At 52.1% G+C, this 12938-nt stretch overlaps 1 protein-coding gene across 8 annotated transcripts in view; it reads right to left on the reverse strand.

The window, feature by feature from the left end:
* Window positions 1-12938, reverse strand: part of CNTFR (ciliary neurotrophic factor receptor) — a 197828-nt gene that overhangs the window by 124969 nt on the left and 59921 nt on the right. The window contains exon 1 of one of the 8 annotated variants that reach the window (XM_026865937.1): window positions 10669-10987. The exons of the other annotated variants lie outside the window; for them this stretch is intronic. The gene's annotated coding sequence lies outside the window, so the exon portion shown is untranslated. Of the gene's footprint in view, window positions 1-10668; window positions 10988-12938 lie in introns of those variants that run through there. 8 annotated transcript variants of the gene reach the window in all.

The following is a 12938-nucleotide window of genomic DNA, read 5'->3' on the forward strand; positions in this document are numbered from 1 at the left end:
CCCCCCACCCCCCTCTAGTTGCTCTCCAGCTCCAAAAAAGCTGCTGGGTGGATGGAGCAGGTGGGAAGGGGCAGGAAAGCAATCCAGCGGCAGGGAGGGGATGACTGACCTCCGGAAAATGTGCTGGAAAAGCAAGGGAGGCAGGTCGCGAGGAGGGACGGGTTTCAGCACCTGCTGCCGCGAAGCCCGACGCTGACCTGGGAAGGGGCGACGCAGGGGAGCAGATTCCAGAGGATTTTGGCAGTGCGCAGTGATCGGCGCACAGCTCGATGACTCCTTTGGGTGCTTGCGAGAATCTCAGCACATGAGATCAACGTGGACAGTGTGCAAGGCACAGAGATTGTCACGTGTGCTCTTCTGTCCCCCTGAGGAGGCTGCAAGCAGAGACAACTGCCTCCTCGCTCTGGGTGTGCAAGGTGACGGCATCCTCCCCATCCCTCCAAGTATGTGCATGTATGAACATGCGTGTCCATCTGCACATGCAAACACAAAGCCTGGTGCATGCCTTTGCATCCAGCCCACACGCAGAGGACTTTCCTGGCTGCCCTGGCAGACCTGCCTGCCAACACCCTGGACCCCAACATGCCCCCCACCCACCCACCTTGCTCTGTGAGTGGTTGTGCTGGAGCAGCCTGTCCCAAGGATGCTGCTCCCAGGTCGAAGAAGGGTGGCTGAACCCTTCTAGCCAGGATTGCTGTTGGTTACAGAGACCATGGGAGTGGGAAAGCCTGATCCTGCTGCCTCCAGCCTCAGCCCCCAAAGCTCAGCTGCTGCTGGAGGCAGACTTTAATGATTAACCCTCAAGCACCATGTCAATGGGCCAACAGTTGGGCAGTGGAAGATGAAGGCAGACAGGGGACCACAGTGCAGCCCGTGCAGAAGGCTGAAAGCCCTAGGTGAGCTAGCCCACTGGCTAGCTGGCTTGCAAAGGAAACCACCTTGAGCTCCCTGCAGAGAGGACACCTTCAATCCCTACTGACCAAGAGGAAGTTTGAGCAACTCTTCTCCCATCCTGCCTGTGTACTGCCCTCCCTGGAGGGCTTTCCAGCTATCTTCAGGGTGCTGAGGGAGGGATGCTGGTGTGGCTGCATGAGTTAGGACTCTGTGGCTCTTCCCTTGCCCCCAGCATGTCCCAGGAGAAACAGAACCTCTCCTTTCTGCAAGGACTCCTTGTGTGGCTGCTGCTTGCCTGTGCTCTGCAGCTATAAGGCACTCACCCTGTGCAGTGCTGAAGGGCTGGGCTGCAGGAAGAACCATCCCTGGGCTCTTTTCTGTGGGGTTTTGAGCTCCATTTTGGATATGGAGGGAAATCCAGGGCTCACCTGGTCCTCCTTCCCAGCTAGACCATCACAATATAGACACATGGCAAAGCACTAAACCAAGTCTGTGTATTCTTTCACAAGAGCTTTGCAGAATGCTCCAAGCACCATCCATCATCTGATCACAGCAGAGCAGATATCCCCAGTGACAGACAGGAAGAATATCCCCCTACCCTGTTCCATAAGAAGTCTCTCCTGCTTAATTTCCTTATCTCAACGCTGTTCTTCCCAGCCCCTTGCTACTTTTGGGTACCAGTGCTGAGGACGGCTGTGTGAATGTACCCACAAAGAGCTGGGCAGGGCAAAGCCGAGCAGGGAAAGAGGCAGCCCAGGGAAGTCACCCAGCCCAGAGGGATGTGTAGCATTGAGCAGGTCTCACTGGATGGCAGCAGGTTGCGCTTGCACAGCTAGGGAGCAAAGGAAGGGCCAGAGAAGGCAGGGAGAACAAACAGAAACATAAAGGATGCCCTAAGCAAAGTGTTGAGTAGTCTAGACCTTCCTACTTCTTGCAAAAATACACACGCATGCAGGTATTTCGGGGTGGGTTAGGGCTTGTACAGGGCTGGTGGACACAGTTTCTGTAGGTGTTCCACATCACCCCCAGCTGTCCCATTCTCCTATGGCAGCTCTGTGCACTGGTGTGCAGAGTGGCCCACTGGATCCCTACCAAAGCGGCCGAAAGAGCTGTGGAGTCAGCTGTTGCCATGAGCACACATCAAGTCTGTCAAATACACCAGCTTGGGGAAAATCACCCGTCCAACCATGCAGCACCAAAGCCCCCTCCCCAAACCCATTCAGGAGCAGCAGCATCCCCTTGAAACTTCTCTGGTTTCCAACACATCTCTAAGATCAGAGCATGTCAGCCCGGAGAGCAAAGGCTTAATTAACAGCATCAGCTCCAGGTGAGCCACGTCCCAGCGGGACCAGGACAAGGGCAGGGAGGTTTGTGCATGCACATCTTGGGGCCGAGCTGGCCCTGGAGAACCCACAGGGGCCTCCCTGCTCCCCGCACCATGCAAAACTCAGCCTCTGGTCCAGGGGTGGGTTGTTTTTTTCTGTTTAACAAACTACTCTCCAGCCTTGTAAGGCGAGTCCCCACGGCGCCCAAATAAGCCGAGTATTTTTGGCCGCTCTCCCTGCAGCCTTGGGCTGGCCTTTGGGAAATGCATACCCTGCAGCCCTCCCTGCCCTGGTAATTGAAGAGGCTGCCGCTCCTCCGGGCCAGAAAAGGGATTAAAGGACACGCTTAAGGGCTTGAATTCATAACCTTCAGCCTCCCCCCAAGCTCGGGTCCCTCCTGCCTGAATTGCAGCAGTGGTACCGCTAGCCGGCAGCACTGCCAGCATCTCTATTCCGGGCATCCGAAGGGCACCGCCAGTGTTTGGGCTTCAAGCTGGGGCAGAGCATGTCGCCCTGCCGGGCTGCTCATAATTAACTGGTTTTGAGTCTGCAAGGAGACAAATTACTATAATTTAACAAATAGACTTTATCTTTAAACGAACGCCTTACCCAACACCTATTGATTCCTGCTCCCCCTCCAGAGAACTCTCCGCAATTAAGTTGTCACATCCCTAATGCCCACGTAAAAATGAGCCAGCTCCAGTGTCTCCCAGAAAACCTCACCCGTGCTGGATTACAAAACCCAGCTGCTGAGTTTCCTTTTTACCCCTGAATCAGCCAGAGATTAAATTTATCTCGGTGGTAGACAGCAGAGCTTTTATCTGCGTTCCTCTGGCTGCCGTGTAGCTTGCAGACAGCTTGTGTTTTGCTGTCCTCTTCCAAACTGCTGATGGTTTTGCACAAAAGCCAGGATAGTGCCCTCCATGGGCAGGGCATTGGGGAGAGAAGAAACTCAGTTTTTTGGGCTTGTAGCCCTTGCAGACCTGATCCCTGGCTGCTGGGACAGAGGGTCATGCTGCAGGGGGGTGTGTGTGGCTGGTAACACCCCATCACCCCAATGGGTTGTCACAGGGATGCCATGGGCTCCTCTGTCCCATGGTCCATCCCCGCCCTGCTGGGAGTCCCACTGGCCTGAGACACAGGCTGAGCAGCCCTCAATGCATCCCATTAGCATGCCATGTCTCCGTTTCCCCATCACCACAAAGAGCCTGAGTGTTACTGACACCCTTGCCAAGCAGAGGAACAGCAGTGCAGGTCCCAGGGACACAGTGTGTTTGCAACTGAGAGTGACTTTCTTTCCTGAGAGCAGGTGAGGCAAGTATGAGAATTGCTTTTCCCCTCCTCAGAAGGCCAATTAAGCTGCTGTCTTTAATACCCAGGCTGAGATCATCACCATGACAAAACAACGTTTCTCTCACTCACTGGTGGAGTGGCTCAGAGGTTATCAAGCTCAGCCAGAGCTGCTGTCTGCCCTAGACCCTCCCAGGAGAAGCCAAGGGGACATGGGAGGGAAGGTGAAAAAGCCCTGGGCATGCAGTGGCACCACGAGTGGGATTCAGCTTCCAGGACAGCCGATGGTGCCTGAAAATCCTGAGGTTTTGCATTTCCAGCACCCCAGCCCAGCTCTGAGGGAGGATTCCTATCCCACTGCTGCTCACCAGGAGACAGGGGAGGGCAGCTGAGAGGACAGCACTAAGGAAAACAGCAGCAGGGGAAAAAAGCCATAAGAGGAACTCTGGTGCCAAAGATTAGGAAGGGATCTTAGAGATTTAACAGAGATTGGGGAGCTAGACCTAATTACACGCCACGCACTCCAGCAGCAAGCCACCAGCTGCTGTTCGTTTCACCGATGCAGCGTATAGATTTGATAATCGCTGCCATGTAGCAGGGATAATCTTCCCCTCGCCATCTCTTGGCACTTATTTCACTGCTGGGAGAGTTGCAGCCAGCTCTGCAGAGAGCTCTGCACCCATGAGCAGAGCCGGGAAGGTTTAGGGGCGCAGATATGTGTGCCCAGACGGGCGCTCAGACCTGCTGCGAGGGTGCACAGTGGTGGTGCTGGGCAGGGTGCATGGCCATTTGCGTGGGTCCGCTGTGGGAGCACCCCACCCCAAAACCTCCTTGTGAGGGAGGGCTCGGTCCTCTTCACTGGTGAAGACAGTGTCATTTATTGATAGTGTCCCCTTGAGGCAGGCAGGGGACTAAGTAGATGCATAAGAAAGGCTCTGCAAAGCATAATAAAAGCAAGAGGAAAAGCGACACTCATAAAACACCAAACTCCAGGAGTTAATAGGGGGCACTAGGAGTGCCATGGCTCTCTACTACGACCTGAAAGGACCTCGAGGGAGTTCAGCATTGCAGTCATTTTACCCATGGCATGAAACCTGGACATCACTTGTTTGTTCCTAAGGGGACAAAGTGGCTCCCGTGCCCCAAGTGGCAGGGCTGGGTCCCCACCAGTGCCGCCAGGACGATGGCGGGCGTGGAGCGGTGAGTCCCCCGCAGCCCCCAGCTCCCGTCCTCTCTGGAACGTCAATCAGGCACCTGCCAACACAGCCAATTCACTTCCATTTGGAAAATTAAAGAAATAAAATGAATCGTTTGCTTAATTTAAAAGGGTGGCAGGAAGCAAAGACGCCTTGGGCCTGTGCCAGCACGCAGAGGTCTGCTGCTTCTGGCTCAACTGCAGGGCTTTGCGAGAGGAAACATCGGTCTCTTCCCCTCTTCTGGCTGCTGGACCAAACAGTCCCTAACTGGGGCCTGCGGGGGCTCCCAGTACACTCCCACCGGTCCCTGTGCTCCACTCACTTGGCAGGAGTGAGCAAGCACAGGGGTCCTCAGACCAGTGATTCCAACCACAACCCACATCTGAGGGCCACGGGGACCAGTTTTTGCCCTGGGAATGCTGCCCCACTAGTTAGCAGGGAGAGTGAAACAGCCGGGACCGCTCAGCATCACTACATCCTCGGGGGCACCTGGGCTTTGGGCTCTGTGCCCTTGGGGCACTGTTACCCAGGACTCACTGCCACAGCACAAGATGGGAAGGGGGAAGAAAAGGTAGCAGTGAAAATGACAGGGAGGTGCAGGGCAAACATCTCAAAAAATGCCTCTTTCTGCATCCCTATGGGCTCAGCTCTGGAAATGCCCCCCTCCAATTTTCATGATTTTACAGAAATTACAGGAAACACTTGCTCTTTCTCCTTGTCTCAGCTACTCTCAGCTCTGGGGCAAACTTCTGCTCACAGGAGCTGTCCTCATTTGGGCTCTGCAGCCCCAGAGTCTGTAGGATTCACTCCTGCTTTGTCCTGGGGAAGGGAGAAGGAGACACCAGGAGAGGACCCTGCCCTTCAGCCAGCTCTCTGAGGCAGGACTGAATCCCAGGCTGTGTCCTTCCCCCTCCCCAACGTGTCTTCCACACTTGCAAGACACAAACATCATCTCTCATTCCTTTTTTCCTCTTCTCCACCCCCCCGCAACCAAGGCGAATCCCCAAATCCCAGCTCCTTCCTGCCAAAGACACGTGCACCTGCAGAGCAGCTGGTGCCAACATCCAGAGCAGAGCCAAGCACAACAAACGGGCTAAAGAGCCCTCACTGCACAGAGACCAGCTTACAAAAACAACCGTATTTCACCCAAACTCTATTAAACTGTCCTGGGTTATTGCTTCGTTTCCTTTCCCACCACTGAGGATCAAATGAGATTTCTGTGGCTACACAGAGATGCTCACACATCTTCCCTTCAGCTGCCCCTTCTGTGCTCCACACAGGGTGAAACCCGCCATGGGGCGGCACAGCTTTGCATGCAAATAATTTCCCCTCAACAATGACTTTTTCATGTTGGGAAAAATACAACCGGGAACACATTCCTGTGCAGCATTACCCAATGGGGCACCCAAACCCTTTGCAAGGGCCCAAGAGAGTCCTGCAAGCTGGGGTCTCCTTGCAAAGCCCAAACAGTGGGGCCACCCAGGCTTCAAAGCCAGAGGGGACTGGTGTGATGGTGATACCAACCAGCACAGCCCTGCCATGTCCTGACACTCTTCACGCAAGGGCGTCTGCAAGTTCCAAACCTGCTCTTTGTGTGGCAATTAATGTAATGGGGCATTAACTGAGGAACAGGGCATTGCTCTCTTCCCCTTCCCTGTGAGCATCCCTCTCATTTTACCTTCAAGCTTCTGGGTTTTCCTCGGGTAGACCTGAAAGTCAGTTGCAAACTAGACTTCTTGTTTACAAGTCAGGATTTAAAAGCTGTGTAGGAGATTCAGGGCATGACTCCTATTAATTTCACCAAGTTTTACACATCTAAGTCTCAGCCATCAGTTTCTAACAAAAACAAAGCTCGCTTCAAGGCAAAAAATAGCCACGAAAAATGAACCTTGGTTCCACAGGCTTTTTGAAATAGAAGTATCTGAAATGCAACAGTTCTTGCAGGCACTCGGCAGGCTTTGCAAATAGATAAGGGCGTTTGGAAACTAACATGAAAATTTCCACTGCGCGTCTTGTCCCCAGTATCTGCACACACACACCCCCACCAGCTCAGCCATCAGCAGTGTCGGGAGAGGAAATGCAGAGAAAAGTCCAAGAAGTTTAATGAACTGTCATAGCTTAACAAACTAATCCCTGCTTATGTCCACCTCATCCCAAACGAGAGGCTGGGAAAAAACAAGCGTGCAATATAAGGCAGCTATCTCTTATCTGCTCCATTACTCTGTATGGGCAGATGATTGAGCAGACTCCTGGGTCACGGCAAGGCATTGCTTGCTCCTCCACAATGCACAGCCAGAACTGAGCAAATACCTCACAATAATTTCCCATGAAAAGTTTGCATCTGTTTTCCAGAAATACTTCAGCTAAAGGTAAGAAATGTGTATGGGAGCAGTATGGTTTACAAAATGCTCATGGAAAGACAGCTTTGAACTTGACATGAACATGCATTCAGTAGATTGGGTGCAGAAAGAGTCTTCACCCTTATGCTGTTTGTTTGTGGTACTGGAGTTGTCCTCTGCCAAGAGCAGGACCACAACTGAGGGAGCCAAGGTAGAGTAAAGCAAATGGACAAAAAGGAGGAGGTGTTTTCCTCCTGCCTGCACCGAGAAAGATTTTGCAAAGGGTTTGGTGAGAACAGTGTGACCCCAGAAAAACCTAAAGCAGGATCCACCAGCACATCTGCTGCACTCCCTGAAGCTGTAGGCAGACCAGCATCCTCATCCCAGCATCCCGCCATCCTTATCCTCGAGAGGCACGGCTGGGTGCCTCACCAGCAAACAGAAAAAAGGCAGGTTGCTGCTGCCGGAAACTCTGGGCAAGCTGCTCCTGAGCGATGTAAACATTTGTTAACAGGAGGCACTGGGTAAATAACTTACAGCAGTGCAAACAATAGCAAGTAGCGGTTTCTTGGTAAAGCAGCACCCGGGCTTTCAATCAAAGCTCAAGGCTGTATTTTCTTAGGCCCTTTATTGAGCTATCAGAAGGCTTTACCTCTCCCACATCCCTTATATACACGTGCATGCACAAACTCCTGGTCCCCCAAATCCTCTTCTCTACATGAACTGCTTCCTGGCAATTCCTGGAACAGAAAGGGGAGAAATTCGTGTGAAACATCAGCTGCTCCTCACTGGCAGCTCTGATCTTCATAAAAGCCAATGCCTCAACTCAGCATCATATTCTCATAACATGGGCAATGTTTCAGAGATGCCTGCAGGACAGCTGGTACCAAAGTGGAAATGGCTGCAATGACAGTGGGATGCAGGTTTGGCTGAGCAATAAAGCCTGGATGCAAATGCTAAATTAGATGGTAATCCTGTATCTCAGCAAGAAGGTAGGGTTTGTTTGAGGGTTTTGGGTGTTTTGGTGTTGTTTTTTTTCTTTTCATCTAGGTATTGCTTTTCTGATATTGCAAAGAAAATGCTGGTTCCAGGTGCTGCTGGCTTGCTCTAAGGTAGGGGAAACATTTTGTCTCCCCTTTCTGTATAAGTTTCTAAGGAATAGGTCTAAGGAATTTTCAAGAAAAACAGAAGTACACGGAACAGAAAAAAAAAAGCTGCAGAAGCTGGTGGTGGTCCCCAGGGGAGCGGTGAGGAGGTAGGACGTTAGGTCACACAGATCTGCTTTTCATGTCTTCTCCGAGAAGACGTCCAATGGGTTCAGTTCAGACCCCCGTAGCCACTAACACAACACCCCGATGAAATGGTTCTCTGCAGGAAAGCAAACAGGGGGACAGGATTTGCTGCCAAACCCTTACGTCTCACAGAGGGAGAGAGGGGAGAGCAAGAGGAAATGAAAAACAAATCCCAGAGCCGGGGATGTGCTGAGGGGTGGCTGCGGCATGGTGTTATCTTTGTCGGCAGGGTGGGCTCTGCAGGGGTCACCATGGGAGAGAGGATTAAGTGCTCGCATCCAGAGGGGCGGACATGCCTTTATAAAGGCTGAGGAAAAGGGGAAGCTGCTCTGAAAGATGAGAGGAGGGCAAGTCTTGCTGGAATGGTTTTACTCCTGGGGGTTGCATGGTTGGCCAAAGCAGTGGTGGGACCTGGAGAAGATGACCACCACCATGTTGGTGGTCTCCCTGGCTGGACTCTGCCAGCCAAGCTTCCCACAGAGGAGACAACCCCGTGCCATGGGATGATGCCCACCTGGTTTGGCACAGCCAACCTAGGAAGAGCAAAAGGAATGCACACAGAGGAAGAAAGGGAAAAGGAAGAGGTGAGGTGAGTGCATTAAAATATAAATGAGACGAGATGGTTGTATAGATACTTTTAAACCTATACAGATGGGAAGCCACAAGTAACCAGGTCTCCACATACCATTAGCACATCACTTATTAATCACCCATTAATGAAAGGGCTGCAGATAGCAGAGTCCCATCTTCTACCACTATAGTATTTTTCAGCCATTTCTCCTTCCCTATCCAATTTTATTCCAAGAAATTCCCCCAAAAGCTAACACCAAAGAGCTGTGCTTTCATTTCTCTTTTCTCTTCTTTCAACCAAAGCTTTAAAAGAAACAAACACAAGCAGAAGCAGTTCCACACCAAGCTTCTACCTAGTCCTCTCCCATGCAGGACTAGCTGCACATCAGTGACAACCCAGACCCCCTTTGAAACTTGCACGTAACTTCACTTTCCAGCTCTGCCCAAAAAAAGCACATTAAAACTTCTAACCTTTTTTATTCCAGGCCAATTATTTGGAAACTGAGCCCAAGACCCATAGAATTCATTATGTCTCTCTTACTATTTGCTGGAGAGTGTCAACCGGCCAGCAAGTGGCTTGCAAAACTATCTGGTTTTCACCCATAACCTCTGAGCTGACTGCCTCTCCTGCTACAGGTGAGGCACTTAAAGGAGTAATTCTGCATTGGTGTTGAAAATAACAGCACCCACTGCTAATATGCATAAGTTGCAAGGTATAAGTATCTATATTGCCCTTTGTTGTTTCAGAGAAACAACCTGTCTTCTGGATTCAGCAATAATTTCAGCAAAACCATGGTCACAAGAGATGCAGTTTTGGAAGAAGCAAGGAGCTCATCACTCTGCTATTTATGAAACTTTAAAAATACATGTACAAACATAAAAACACCACACCCCACACCCCCCCTGCTCATACACATACCACCTTATTTGATCAGACCTCATAAAAACCAGATGCTATCTTGGAAACTAACTTCCTTGGGAAAATAAACTGCCTGTAGTAAATCCCGGGGCCAGCATGGGCAGTGCCCCGGCACGCTGTCTGCGTGAGGCTTGCCACTTTGCAGAGACTCAGGACAAACAGGGCAGTGTTAAAGCTCTCTGCAAAGCAGGAAAAAACAGAGAGAAGCCATGAAAATTTCACAACTGCTAGCGGGGAGCTGGGCTTGGTGCTGGGGTTTTGGGGTGATGGAGGCAGCCGAGCAAATTAAAAAAAAATCCACAACCCACGGATGTCAGCAGGTTGTCAGTGTCTCGGAGGCACCACCATAAAATCCGCACGCCGTCAAGGCTTGCTGGTCGGCGGGAGGGCTGGCGAGAAAGAAAACAACGCGCTGGGTGACAGCGGAGTCTCTGCGCAGGGAGGCTGTCAGCGCCTGGAGGTGGCAGTGAGCCTCCTGCTCCACCAGCCCAGCCTCCAACAAACCATGCCGGAGCGTGCAAGTGAGTGGGGAGCAATTGCGTGTGGACTCGAAAGCGTGAGGGGCCGCTTCTCTGCAGGCACGGAGCGCCGGTGGTCTTGCACAGCCCTGAGCTGGTTGTCACGCTTCCATCCGCCAGGCAGACAGCACCGTCGGGATGGAGGGTCACCCCCGGCGTTCAGATGCTCGGCGAAGCTTCCCAAACTCGCCGACGGAAATGAAAGCGCGCCGAGCGCGGAGGGATGCCTGTCCCGGATATTCGGCACAAGGAAGAATGTGGAGTTCTTGGAGCGGGCACGGCCACCCGCAGCTGTGCAAACAACCCCGCAGAGAAGGTGACTTACCTTGGCCCCCGGCCGAGATCGCAGACCCCCCGCCTCCAGGAAGCCTTCTCCCTTGCCCAGAGACGGGACAAGCAAAGCCGAGGGCTGAGGGCTGCTTCCCAGCGGGAAGCTGCCGTCTCACAGACCAGCGCATTAAATGAGCTGGCTCGGGTTAGGACCAGGCACCGATAGCCACCGTCAGCCTGCCCCAGCCTAGTGCATAGCAGTTGCTGCTCAGTTTCAACTTATCCCTGCAATCGAGGCGAGTTTCTCTGCCAGGAGAAAAGCTGCGGCAGCGACTGCAGGCGAGAGGGTTCACTGTGCTGCTTGGGTCTCATCTCCACCACAGCATCCCCCCAGCACTGCAGCTCAGGAGGGATCCTGCCTCCAGTTGGACGGGCGGGAGGAATGAGAGGCCCCGATCCAGGAAAGCACATGCTGATCCGTCAGCACCTAAGTACTCCTGACCCCTGTCATCTAGAGGAAACTAATTTCAGATGGTGAGAGAGGGAGGAAGGGATTACCATCTACAGCAGATCTAGGGGGAATCAGATGCCCTGGGGCAGGCTGGCCAGAGGTCGTGCAAGAAAACACCATGTTGGAACCTGTTTGTGACCCCGAGTGTTGATAGGTCTCAACCTGGTCCCCTAAAGACCATACCGGGTGCATCAGGCAGGAGAGGAAGAGAAAGAGCTGGCTCTGGAGGCACGGGCCAGGCTCCTCTCTCCACTGCAGCTTCCCAGCCCCAGCACCAGAGGTGCGGAGCCCAGGATGGGTGAAGTTACTCCCAGCTCTGCCCTCCACACCTCCAGATATAAGGAAAATACTAGTTTTCTCCTATTTTGCCTCGCCAGACTACCTACCATGGAGTCTTGTAGGCCCAACAGTATATAAAGATGGAAGAGTTTTTAATCGCACAATTCCATGTATTTTTTGGAGATGGGGGTGAGGAGGAGGGAAGACCCAGCACAATCTCTAAATCTTTGTTCCCCCATGCTCCCTCAGCCTGTTTCCTCCCAAGCTTTTGTACTACCTCAACCAACTTTTATTTTTGGAAAAATAAACCAGAACAAATGGCAATAAATACAGGCAGGCTTAGTGGGAAACTGCTGAGAGAGCTGCAGATCCTGGCGGAAATCTCCTGACACCACTGAAGCCCCAGGGCCCATTTCTCCCCAGTGGGAGACAAGGACTGTGGTGAGAGATGTGGACCATGGTGGCATCCCTGCTGGGTGACCCTCCTGCCCTGCCAGGGAGCAGCTTGCCCAGCCCCAGCTGGGAAGGGGCTCTCCCCAAGCTCCTGGGCTTGGTGTGACTTCACTGCATGCAACTATTGGATCCAGATGCGGAGAGGAGATGAAGAGCCGCCAGGCTGTCACAGAGCAACTCCAGCAACAAGGGCCATGGGTTATAATGCCTTGACCCTGGGGAAGGAGGCTGTTCTGGTGACGTCAGAAACTGCCAGATACTGCAGACTGAGCGGATGGGGGTTTCCCTCCCCAATGTCCCTGTGCTGTGCAACAGGCTAGGCTAAATTCAAGCTTTTCAGGGATAGGACCAGGGGTGCTGTTTTATGATAAAGCACTAGTGTATCCAGAGCAAGTAAGCCCCCACAGCCATGCAAAATCCTACTGCTCTGAGGGTGCTCATATCACATGATATTGTACATCAATCATATTTTCCTGTATCTCAGCTCAGAGAGCCCTCTAACCCCTGCTAAGAGGAGCTAACAACATCTGAGGATCTCAGGCAACTAGTGACAATTGAAAAAACAGAATAAATATTCAAGTTAATCAGAAAAATATAAATGAGAGAGGAAGGAGGATCCTGCAACACGCTAGTTCCTGCCTGCCACTGGGAGCACCACCTTAAAACAATCCAACAGCCAAGCCATCACACAAATCCCCAGCTGCAACCACACTGGTTTCTCTTTTCAAAGCCCTTCTACAAGCTTTGAGGACACCTTTCAATAAAAAGCACACTAAAAGGTCCTCTCAAGACGATGGAAACCAAAAAACCTGAAACTCAAGAGCACAAGCCCTTTGCTCAGCTGCAAACCTGGCCAAAGCGACACAGCTGACACACAAACCCAACACCAAGCAGCACGTGAGCTGACAGTCATCCCTCGCTGACCACTGCAGCTTCAGCATGTCTTTGCTTCACTTTCATCCGTGACAGAGTCTTCTTGTTTGTCTTCTCATCCTGGACTGTATCAAAGAAGTTTACAGAAAAAGACAAATAGATCACAGCCACTACCCTGAGTCCACCCTACTGGCCACAGTTCAAATGAT

The sequence above is a fragment of the Athene cunicularia genome (assembly GCF_003259725.1).
Source record: "Athene cunicularia isolate RWA chromosome Z unlocalized genomic scaffold, athCun1 chrZ_part1, whole genome shotgun sequence".
Lineage (NCBI taxonomy): Eukaryota > Metazoa > Chordata > Aves > Strigiformes > Strigidae > Athene > Athene cunicularia.